We start from the raw sequence: 13,497 nt of genomic DNA, 5'->3' as shown, positions 1-13,497 counted from the left end.
GTTTGCGCATGCGTCAACCCGAGAGGGAGGAAAGGGACTCTCGCCATTTTCGATCCACTGGCAGCAAGGTGCTCCGAAGCGGCCCGACCAAATCTTCTAATTCTGCAAGCATCCGTACATCCTCGGGTTTCAGATTGAGGGCGCAGCTTACCCAAATCACGGACACCAGTTTCGGCAGGCATTTTACCACTTAGTTTTATTTTTGAGCTCAGGAATATATCACCAATGTAGGTACCCTGTCGTGACGCTTTAGGTGAATTAGAACACCCATGTAAGTGCTGCTTCCACCCCTCCAATTACTTTAGATCTTGCATTTAAATGGGTGAATACTAGTTTGGAGTGGAAATTATGGAAGTTAATACTGTCCCCATGATCACGTGTCCCAAGGATTACTATCTCTCGGGTGGTTCCAGCGTGTTGTAGAGATTGGACGCATTCTACGTTCCTCTAACACAGCTGAGAATGTTACCAGTTTTAATTTGTAGATAGTGACCTTTTCAGTATTGAGCGTCTAAGAATTTCCATTTATTTGCATATTAACTATATACAAGATTTAATCATTAATATGCAGTAATATTTCTACGTTGCATTTAACTAACCATTACATATTGCATAATTTATAATCTATGGACATGCATTTATTATTTTCATCATGTATGTCATTTATTATATATTACATGCATTACGTAGACTAACCTTATAGAATACCCCCCAAGATGTGTTATGGGAAGCGGCTCTAGAATATATTGAATTTACAGTATATTATTGCATAATAATAGAATCCTTAGAATTTAGTTGCATTTAATCATAGAGATCCATAAGCCACTGGTTCTCTCATTTATCATAGAATTCTGGCCCATATTAGCATTATGCATCATTTTTTTTTTAGCATATGAACTAGAGTCAGATTCCAACCACACCAGTCTCTCTTCAATGTCTCTTCAACCTCCCTTCTCTTCTATGTCTCTTCAGCCTCCTATCTCTCTACTATGTCTCTTCAGCCTCCTATCTCTCTACTATGTCTCTTCAAACTTCCCTCTCTTCAGTCTCCCCTAAAGATTACATTGAACATTTCTCCCAACCTCTGGATGTTCAAGAAGTATTGCACATGTTATGGTTTAAATTGGGATGTCCAATTTACAATATATTTGCTTTTCATCTCTCTATATGAACCTATTTCCAGAATTACCTCTTAACATTGTTCAATAGAGCTTGTGTAGATTTATCTATCTCTAAATCTATTTCCAGAACTCCCCTTTGGCATGGCACAATAGGTCTTGTGTAGGTTCATCTGTTCTTCTGTTATGTTCATATTTCTGGTAAAAAGGCTTACTGTTACAAGTGGTTTTTATAATGAAATATTTTATATAAATATTTAGATAATTGTTTATTTTTATTGTTGAATCTTTGACCCAAATCTGATGACTAATTAAATATAAAGTAATGAAAATGAAAAATGAAAAAATGGAAGATGAAAAATTATATATAAATATATTGCACTTTTATCTCACCATTTTTTAAATGAAAAAAAGAAAAATTACACGAAAAAGAAATTATATCGCGTTTAAAAATATATATAAACATATGGGTCTCCATCTTCATTTAGTTCAGTTACGATTGTCTCAAGGAAGGCGTTGAGAGGCCTGGCTAAGCATACCTAACTACCCAATTACCAAGCAAACGACTCAGAAGAAGGTGGGACCCACTCAAGTTGTGGCTCCTGAGCTCAAATTATAGATCATTATTTTTTTTTCACTAAAATTTTCGGTGAAGTGTGCAAGCTAAAACTATAATTTTCTATAACATTATCAGTAGCATTCTATATTTGTATTGAATACTGTCTTGTGTTAATTCTTAGATATATTTTGTTATTGTTGAAGCGAGAGAATGGGTTTGTCGCCAGCCCGGTTCTAAAATGTGTTAAATAGATTTGTGTATTTCGTGTGACAAAAACGTCAAAATGTCGCAGTTAGTAATAAATTTAACATCTACTTTGTTGTCACATATTTAGGCCAAAAGGAATTTAACTCTTTTTCAGATTAATCCAATTTCATAACATTAAAAATAGATACAATCTTAAAAAGTAATATAAATAATTGTTTCGAATTAAATGTACATAAATAAATAAATGGTAATAACATATGCGCCTGATATTTACAGGTTAATGTGTGTCTCGGGCCAAGATTCATCAAGTATTTGCACAACAACTTACGAAACCTTTACATCTTGCCTTAATCATGGCGGCTGTGTTTACATTAACTAATCAGTTTATGAGCTCCACAGGGCTACAAGGTTGTTTATATTAATAACAACCTTGGGTTGTGAAGTATCCAAGGATTCATGAACTGTTTAGTACAGTACACGTAAAAAAGAAAACCATAGTTTAGAAAAGATATAAAGGCTTCGTACCTGAGCCTGGTTACTAAAGGTGTGTAAATGCCTATAACTTTGCTGTGTAATTAGCTTCCTAAAGTTGTTCAAACTGTCTGTTCCTCATCCTAACGTATATATTTTCCAATCTCTTTCCAATCTATTTTCCAATCAGGTTTCACAGCCCTGATTGCAAACAATGACTGTCAATACATGTACAACTCTTCACTCCAGCCACACATGTAGTTGGTTTTTTCATATATAAATAACTGACAAACACACCTTCAAAATCTAATTCATACAGAACATGTGTAATTATCATAATTACATGTATGCTGTTAAGACTTGCTCGTAGATATATAATGTAATGTAATTTTACCTAAGCTCAATAATATAAGCTTTTATGAAAAAATTATTTTGAATTTGAAACTAAATCCTAAGCATATAATGATACACTTATACACCATTTTAATGGGCACGTGGGACAAACTTTGTCCCATGTGGCCACTAAATTTTGGCCACATGCTAATGGACCAGGACAGTGGACAGGAAAGTTATATTTTGAACTTGAGCTGTTTTCCAGGACATTCCGGATAGATTCATGTGCTGAGGACACGTGGAGTAACTTCTAGCACCAAGTATCTGTGAACACGTACCCATGAACAAGTACCCGGTGTACGTACCCGGTGCACTTCACAGAGGAGTACATCAGCCTCAAGACTGCCTTGAAGTATTGTGAGTACGTCTCATCTCAGACTTCAAAATGGCAACCTTTCTGACGGGTGTCCACGGCGAACATACCAAGTTTCCCTGCAATCTTTCCTGTTTTGGACCGCGGGGACGCCAAGGAGCACTGCCACAGTGCGGGACTGGCCACGGTGGATCGGGTTCTCTCTCTCTTGGGAAAAACAACATCCAGAAGGAGCCACCGGTGGACCCTAGAAAGATAGTGCTATCATTAAACATCAACTTGGGCCTCCACGTGCCTTCAAGACTTCTACCCTAACCGGTCTGAGGCGAAGGTCACAACCAGTGTCTCCGCCGGACCGCGGATAGAGAAGATCCTGGAGTGCAAGAATTCCCCAAGGAGCTCACTAGAAGGTAAAAGTGTCTTCGAAAAGCTTTCTAGCAGTAGTTTGGGACTTCCTGCAAGTCCGGCAACTACATGCAGGTGGTTGAGACTCAGGTGAAGAACTACGGCACAAAGGGTTGCAAGAGGCCCCTCCAAGTCCATATCCTTGATGCACCAACTCCTCCTCCTCATAGAACGTCGCATTTTGACGTATACTCTAACTAAAGGCAAAAATTGTCGTACTAGAAAATGGTAGTGGATCGCGAAATTAACATACTGCTCCGTTTTCTGTTTCGGGTCCTCTCTTAGGTTAAGATAATGTCACTCTAATACGACAGTTTCTTGACGTAGGGAAACCTTAGGAAGACGGGCTGGATGCTCATCTTGATAAATTCAAGAGCATGAGAGAGTACTCAGGGGTAGAAAGCACAACCACCGTTCACAGTACTCTGTGAAGTAGAGTCGTTCACAGTACTCTGTGAAGTAGAGTCGTTCACAGTACTCTGTGAAGTAGAGTCGTTCACAGTACTCTGTGAAGTAGAGTCGTTCACAGTACTCTGTGAAGTAGAGTCGTTCACAGTACTCTGTGAAGTAGAGTCGTTCACAGTACTCTGTGAAGTAGAGTCGTTCACAGTACTCTGTGAAGTAGAGTCGTTCACAGTACTCTGTGAAGTAGAGTCGTTCACAGTACTCTGTGAAGTAGAGTCGTTCACAGTACTCTGTGAAGTAGAGTCGTTCACAGTACTCTTATACTTTGAACGACTCTATCAAACCACACTGTAGCGAAAACTACATTCCGGGGCGGATTCGTGAAAAGTGATTTACAGTTAAATTGTAAATCTCGATAAACTACTGTTAAATATTGTGTACTCATTTTGGTATAAGTTTAGGATAAATGCATATTAGCTTTGATTCATTCTGTGTTATGCTTTTTCTGACTTTGTGTGAACGAAAAGAAATTCATCCAGTTTTCTCATTGGAAACAGGTCAATTTCAATATAGGACAGACCTGATCACAAAAGCAAATTTGTAGGGGATTTATAGCAAGTTTCTAAGCAATTAGCACATAACACTACCGAGGAACAAAACTTTTGTTCCATTGCGAATAAGAGTTATAACAACAAAAATTACATCAACACGAATTATCACAACTAGAATCACAAGAATTATCATAGGAATTATAATAACCCCCAAGTAATCAATCTCTTAGGAGGGGGGGGACTTAATAATGGAACACTTCAACTCTGCTTGTATAATCATGTTTGCATAACTCTGCCAAAAATGTGACGATATGGCACTAATTAGCGCTAATTGTCGCCAGTTAATCTTGGTTTATTTTTTTTTTTCCTATTTTGATGACTATAATCACAGCTGGGAGACGAGGTGATCAGTGAGGAAATAGTAATTATGACGTCACTAGTAAATAATTGAAAGGAAGAAGAGAGTTAAATGACTTTCACATGAAGAGTCAAGAGATTCATCTGTCATGTGGTGAGCGTTATGTTGTCAGTTGATGTGGTGATCTTTATGTTGTCAGTTCATGTGGTGAGCGTTATGTTGTCAGTTGATGTGGTGAGCGTTATGTTGTCAGTTGATGTGGTGATCTTTATGTAGTGAGCTTGTCAGTCATTTGGCGCATCTGTCAGTCATATGTTGAGTGGCCAACATGCCATGTGGCCAACAAGCCATGTGGCCAACAAGCCATGTGGCCAACATGCCATGTGGCCAACATGCCATGTGGCCTATCCGTTACGTGACAAGAAGTGTCACTCATTAACACAATACCTAAGTTTGATATTATTATTATTATTATTATTATTATTATTGAGAAAATCAATTGAAATAACGAAGGGATTCGAACCCCTTGGCTTGATTATTATTGCTTTTGATATTAGTATTGAAATCCTTGGTATCACTGTTGCAATCATATATGTGTTTATTGTTATCATAATTGGATTGCAGGACGAATCTTTGACAAGCCACCGGCTTCTTGTCCCCTGGAGGGACACTAGAGATCGTGGCCTCCGAGTAAATCCAGGTAAAATATCAATCTATCGTGGCCTTTACCGTCAGATGTTCACATAAGTGTCTGAGAATTAAACTAATCTGAAGAGGTTACAGTGTGCTCGGGGACTCCAGAGACGGATGTTCGATCCCACTGTAGTGCCTCCATGTTTCCTCACTCTATAGAATCTTGGTGAAGCCCCGGCGTCACTTTTATCCCTTCTGAGATCCTTCCCTGGGGCCAGATTCACGAAAGCACTTACGCAAGCACATACGAACCTATACATCTTTTCTTCATCTTTGGCGGCTTTGTTTACAATTATTAAACAGTTAATGAGCTCCGAAGCACCAGGAAGCTGTTTATAACAATAACAACAGTTGATTGGCAAGTTTTCATGCTTGTAAACTGTTTAATAAATGTAACCAAAGCCGTCAAAGATTGAGGAAAGATGTACACGTTCGTAAGTACTTGCGTAACTGCTTCGTGAATCTGGCCCCTGGCATCTAAGGTCGCTACGGAGATAGCAGTTCGGACAAGTTGCCTTCGCAATAGGTCGCATTTTTTATGCAATTCGACAAAACCGCTAAAAATGCGACGTACTTTTATAATTTAAGCCCCGTAATATTAACGTTTTCTATGCATCGAGTTCGATAGGTTAGCTGGGTTTTAGCGTCGTATTTTTTACGTTTCTAGTTAGGCAAAACAGTTGTGTTTTTTACATGATGGAAGAGAACGGGAGGGTCAAAGGTCCCTTCCCCCGGCCGGCTCAGCTGGCCGCACGCTCCTGACATCTAGCGGCGAGCGGCGGAACTGGCGACCACAACACCAGCAACCAGACTACAAAATACACAAACGAGCATTCAGCGGGACACGAAAAACACACACACAGACAAAAGCATGTTTCCTTTCACCTACTACCTCTGTTCACCTAGCAGTAAATAGGTACCAACGAGTGTTAAGTGCGGATGTATCTTCGAGCGGGTCAGTGTTTCGACCCGGAATGGGGGGACCTCTTTATATATATATATATATATATATATATATATATATATATATATATATATATATATATATATATATATATATATATATATATATATATATATATATATATATATGTCGTACCTAGTAGCCAGAACGCACTTCTCAGCCTACTATGCAAGGCCCGATTTGCCTAATAAGCCAAGTTTTCATGAATTAATTGTTTTTCGACTACCTAACCTACCTAACCTAACCTAACACTATTTTTTCGGCTACCTAACTTATTCTAACCTATAAAGATAGGTTAGGTTAGGTTAGGTAGGGTTGGTTAGGTTCGGTCATATATCTACGTTAATTTTAACTCTAATAAAAAAATGACCTCATACATAATGAAATGGGTAGCTTTATCATTTCATAAGAAAAAAATTAGAGAAAATATATTAATTCAGGAAAACTTGGCTTATTAGGCATATCGGGCCTTGCATAGTAGGCCGAGTACGACGTTCTGGCTACTAGGTACGACACATATATATATATATATATATATATATGCATCCTGTCCCAGCAACGGGAATTATACTCGTCTAAAAAATACATGAAGAAACAGCACACAAACATGCAAACACACAGACAGCAGGAATTAAATTCCACGTCACTATAAAAAAAAGAAGAGTTAGGGAACACATGTTTACTACATGAGAAATACTCATGGGATTCGACAGGGCAGATTATTTAATATAGTTAGTACACAAATAAGGAGATACAGGTGTAAAACACATACTCAAATGAACAACAGAAACATCAAAAGTAACTTTTTGTCTCAAGATTTTGAACAAATGGTGTTCATGAGTGAACAAGTGGAGGCAGACGCCATACATAGCTTCAAGTGTAAGTAGGACTGAGCCGAATTGTGTCATGACACAAGAGGCGGGACCAAAGAGCTCATAGCTTCAAGTGTAAGTAGGACTGAGCCGAATTGTGTCATGACACAAGAGGCGGGACCAAAGAGCTCATAGCTTCAAGTGTAAGTAGGACTGAGCCGAATTGTGTCATGACACAAGAGGCGGGACAAAGAGCTTAAACACCACGTATGCAAGCCCAATTAAGTAATATTAAGTAAGTAAACACGGAAGCACACTTGCAGGATGCTTTCATTAGCTCTGCAGGTGAGTGTACACAACGAAGCATCTTGCCTACACTATATGGAGGGCAACATGACCTACGAAGGTCCCACACCACACACCTCACACCATGGTCAGCCATACGGGGTCACGTGTTCACCAGGATGTTCACGCTAACTTTGTGTACACTGATGATTACACTCCAACGCGAGAGGGAATATAGTAATTGCACAAGTCCAGGTACCACACACCTGTTGGTCTGAGTGGCTCCAGGTACCACACACCTGTTGGTCTGAGTGGCTCCAGGTACCTCACACCTGTTGGTCTGAGTGGCTCCAGGTACCACACACCTGTTGGTCTGAGGGGCTCCAGGTACCACACACATGTTTGTCTGAGGGGCTCCAGGTACCTCACACCTGTTGGTCTAAGGGGCTCCAGGTACCTCACACCTGTTGGTCTGAGGGGCTCCATGTACCTCACACCTGTTGGTCTGAGGGGCTCCATGTACCTCACACCTGTTGGTCTGAGTGGCTCCAGGTACCTCACACCTGTTGGTCTGAGGGGCTCCAGGTACCACACACATGTTGGTCTGAGGGGCTCCAGGTACCACCCACCTGTTGGTCTGAGGGGCTCCAGGTACCACACACATGTTGGTCTGAGGGGCTCCAGGTACCACACACATGTTGGTCTGAGGGGCTCCAGGTACCTCACACATGTTGGTCTGAGGGGCTCCAGGTACCACCCACCTGTTGGTCTGAGGGGCTCCAGGTACCACACACATGTTAGTCTGAGGGGCTCCAGGTACCACACACATGTTGGTCTGAGGGGCTCCAGGTACCACACACATGTTGGTCTGAGGGGCTCCAGGTACCACCCACCTGTTGGTCTGAGGGGCTCCAGGTACCTCACACATGTTGGTCTGAGGGGCTCCAGGTACCACCCACCTGTTGGTCTGAGGGGCTCCAGGTACCACACACATGTTGGTCTGAGGGGCTCCAGGTACCACACACATGTTGGTCTGAGGGGCTCCAGGTACCACACACCTGTTGGTCTGAGAAGCTCCAGGTACCTCACACCTGTTGGTCTGAGGAGCTCCAGGTACCACACACCTGCAGGTCTGAGGAGCTCCAGGTACCTCACACCTGTTGGTCTGAGAAGCTCCAGGTACCTCACACCTGTTGGTCTGAGAAGCTCCAGGTACCTCACACCTGTTGGTCTGAGGGGCTCCAGGTATCTGAAGCGTTCAGTGTGGGGAGATTCTTCACCGGTATAGGTGACGTTACATGCCACAGGTAACGCAAGCCACCTGCCACAGGTAACGCAAGCCACCTGCCACAGGTAACGCAAGCCACCTGCCACAGGTAACGCAAGCCACCTGCCACAGGTAACGCAAGCCACCTGCCACAGGTAACGCAAGCCACCTGCCACAGGTAACGCAAGCCACCTGCCACAGGTAACGCAAGCCACCTGCCACAGATAACGAAATAGCCACCTGCCACAGGTAACGAAATAGTCACCTGCCACAGGTAACGAAATATCCTGTTTAACCATTGCATGCTCAGTTTTTTATTATTATTATTAATAAATTAGGTACATCTGCATTTGTGCAGCTGCCCTAGACTATATGATGGGGAGTACAGTGTGTGTCAAAAAGCTAGCTACGTGATGCTAAAAAGTCCCCATCTCGCAGCATGGTTAGTCATACAGAGGCATGTGATAAGTAGTCTGCACTGGCAGACTCTGGGTGCATTATGAGGATATCATCAACACAAGAGTGAATAAGGCAGCAGTGATACTAAAAGTCCCCATCTCGCAGCATGGTTAGTCATACAGAGGCATGTGATTAGTAGTCTGCACTGGCAGACTCTGGGTGCATTATGAGGATATCATCAACACAAGAGTGAATAAGGCAGCAGTGATACTAAAAGTCCCCATCTCGCAGGATGGTTAGTCATTCAGGGCCATATGTTCAGTAGCCTGCACTGGCAGACTCTGGGTGCAATATGAGGATATCATCAACACAAGAGTGAATAAGGCAGCAGTGATACTAAAAGTCCCCATCTCGCAGGATGGTTAGTCATACAGGGCCATATGTTCAGTAGCCTGCACTGGCAGACTCTGGGTGCATTATGAGGATATCTTTATGAACACGAGAGTGAATAAAGTAATTGCAAAGCTCCAGGTACCTCATGCCAACTGGTCTGAAAGGTCTAATAACTGGGCATTCGGTGATGTAGTGTGGGAGATCGTGCCGCAGTTCCTGCTCACAGAGTTTGTACCTGGAGTGCTCAGGATTGGGAGATCCGTCACCTGTAGCCACCTGCCACAGGTAACGGCAACCCAACCTGACCCTGGCAACCACTGCGTCGCAAAGTGTTTATGAGAAGAATCAAGACATATGAAGATAGACAGAGACCTACAGGATGACCTGGACAAACTGGAGGAATGGTCTAGAAAATGGCTGCTAAAGTTCAACTCAAGAAAGTAAGGTAATGTGTAGGGTAAGGTGTAAGGTAATGAAATTAGGCGAAGGGAGCAGGAGGCTGAACACAAGGTATCATCTGGGAGGTGAAATCCTGCAAGAGTCAAATAGAGAGAAAGATCTGAGGGTTGATATCACACCGATCCTGTCCCCAGCCAGGACAGCCATATCATCAGCGGCATATGCTAGACTGGCCAACATAAGAACAGCCTTTAGAAATTTGTGTAAGGAATCGTTCAGGACCTTGTATACCACTTATGTAAGACCAATCCTGGAGTATGCAGCTCCAGCCTGGAGTCCATACCTAGTTAAACACAAGACAAAGTAAGAGAAGATTCAGCGGTATGCCACCAAGCGCGTCCCGGAACTTGAGAGGATTGAGCTACGAGAAAAGGCTAAAAGAGCTGAACCTCACATCCCTGGAAATCAGAAGAGTAAGGGAAGACATGATAACCACCTACAAAATTCTCAGGGGTGGACAAAGACAAACTCTTCAGCACGGGTGGGACACGAACAAGGGGACACAGGTGGAAACTTAGTACTCAGATGAGCCACAGAAACGTTAGAAAGAATTTTTTTCAGTGTCAAAGTAGTTAAATGGAATGCACTAGGAAGTGATGTGGTGGAGGCTGACTCCATACACAGTTTCAATTGTAGATATGACAGAGCCCAGTAGGCTCAGGAATCTGTACACCAGTTGATTGACAGTTGAGAGGCGGGACCAGTAGAGCCAAAGCTCAACCCCCGCTAGCACAATTAGGTGAGTACAGTCTGGTGAACGTTTTGTGCATAGATATAGGTTTCAGATCTAAACAATCATAGCTTTTTATACTAGTACTTTCAGGTCGTTAGGCAGTCAGTAATTTCTTTCCTATCAGACCTGAGTGTTTGGACCAATATAGTTTTGACAGCAGAGATGGGGATACCTAGATCTAATTCAACTTTATCTTTGTTACACGGCTAATTTTGTCTCATTATGATGGGTCATATTTATGTGTGAAGGTATCCATACAAAGGAGATTCGAGACCCTTTACTCTGTGCAGCGATTAGGTCATTTATAATTGGTAGTATAAGGGTCTTGCTGTCGACCTTCCAGGAGACATTTCGATTGCTTGAAGACCAGACTTTCAATCACAAAATATTATTCCTCCTCCAATGTTTTTGAATGTACTGGTAGCTAGTTGTAATGTTGCTAGTTCTGCTTGTATGGAGGTCAGCCAGTTGTTTAACCTGACACTGACAGTCTTTGTGCAAATATTATTTTTATTAAGCCTACATGCTGCTCCAGTCCGTCCAGTAGAAGACTGGACTGAGCCATCATGCTCAGCGAGCTTAAGAAATCACATGCAACTCTACGGGAATTACACTCCTTGTTACAGGAAAAACACTTCGTACTGTCTAGTATCTTGTTTCACCTAATTGTGCTGGCGGGGGTTGAGCATCAGCTCTATGTTCCGCCTCTCAGCTGCCAGTTTACTGATGTGCAGGTTTTCTGAGGCGATTCGGCTCTATCGTGTTTACATTTAGAACTGTGTATGGAGTCTGTCTCCATCACATCACTGCCTGTGCATTCCACTTGTGTACTCACCTATTTGTGCCTGCGGGGGTTAAGGTTTGGCTCTTTGGTCCCGTCTCTCAACTATCAGTCAACTGGTGTACAGGTTCCTGAGCCTACTGGGCTCTATCATATATACATTTGAAACTGTGTATGGAGTCAGCCTCCACCACATCACTGCCTAGTACATTCCATCTGTTAACTACTCTGACAGCTGAAAAATCACAGTGATTGGTGTGTGTGTGTGTGTGTGTGTGCGTGTGTGTGTTTTGCCATGGCCAAGATTTTTTTACTTTCAAATTGCCTCAATATTTCAGTGTTTTAATTTTCACTAAACCACCCGAATTTTGACGTAATGGTTCTTAAAATCATTTCTCTGCCCCCCTCACCCTGCTAACACAACCTGCCTGATCATGTCATACATCACTATGTCCCCGCCATCCGCGAGAGCGTACACAATCCCACGCATTACTTAAATGAAAAGCACCACAAAAACGACGTTTCCTCAGCCCAATGAACGATTAATAAAAATAATCAACGAGAACCAGATAATTTGTTTTTCAAACAATTTTTGTTTGTTAGAATTTTTTTTTCAACATTAACAATTTTGAACGTCGTTATATCAGCCGTTCTCCTAAAATGATAGTACTTATAACACCTATTTACTTAACGTACAAAAATGAACTGTTATATACGAAAAATTGTTCTAGTTTCTTCAATGTTCTTTTGAACAACAAAATTTGTTCTAATTGTGATGTACAATTAATTTTTAGCGTCTCCCAAAAACTTAAATTCCGACTTATAAACATTCCTAGGCCTCATATAGGCCATATAATGTCATTCTAGGCCATATATAGGCCATTCTAGAACACTCTAGAATGTTCTAGAATGACATTCTAGAACAATAGAAATCTAACTAAACCTAATCAAATCCTATCTGAGCAATCCTAGGCTTAATATCTGCTATATCATACCTAATTAGCATACATTAGGCCTAGGATTCCTCAGACAGGTTTAGTTAGGTTCAGTTAATTTTTTTTAAATGACATTAGGGTTAATTCTGTAATACAGAACTTGAACCTTTTTGTGGGTTGTGGTGGGGGGTTGGGGGGGGGGGGGGGTGGGGTTGGGGGTCCAACAGTCCATATTGGAACGTTTGACGAAACTGCGGTTGTAAATGCTATAATTGTAGGAGGCTGGGCTGGGTTATATGGGCTGATTATTATGAGTTCAATATTAAGTAATTACCATACTGATTGCCTATAATTACCTGTCACTATAACCACTCTACCTAGCTATTCATGATTATTATCTCATATACATATATATATATATATATATATATATATATATATATATATATATATATATATATATATATATATATATATATATATATACCACTTTTAATAATCACAATCTACGATTAACTATAATCCTGAATAATAATCTATAATTTGTTGTAAAGTTGAGGTGCGATTCGTCATGTTATTTCATTGTGCTCAAACTACACTTTTTTATGTTCACTTATGTGTCGTGGTTATGTGTTGTGGTTATGTGTTGTGGTTATGTGTCGTGGTTATGTGTCGTAGTTATGTGTCGTGGTTATGTGTTGTGGTTATGTCGTGGTTATGTGTTGTGGTTATGTGTCGTGGTTGTGTCGTGGTTATGTGTTGTGGTTATGTGTCGTGGTTATGTGTTGTGGTTATGTGTCGTGGTTATGTGTTGTGGTTATGTGTTGTGGTTATGTGTCGTGGTTATGTGTTGTGGTTATGTGTTGTGGTTATGTGTTGTGGTTATGTGTTGTGGTTATGTGTCGTGGTTATGTGTTGTGGTTATGTGTTGTGGTTATGTGTTGTGGTTATGTGTTGTGGTTATGTGTCGTGGTTATGTGTCGTGGTTATGTGTTG

The sequence above is a fragment of the Procambarus clarkii genome, chromosome 40 (assembly GCF_040958095.1).
Source record: "Procambarus clarkii isolate CNS0578487 chromosome 40, FALCON_Pclarkii_2.0, whole genome shotgun sequence".
In the NCBI taxonomy this organism is placed as follows: domain Eukaryota; kingdom Metazoa; phylum Arthropoda; class Malacostraca; order Decapoda; family Cambaridae; genus Procambarus; species Procambarus clarkii.
This window is presented reverse-complemented; position numbering follows the sequence as displayed.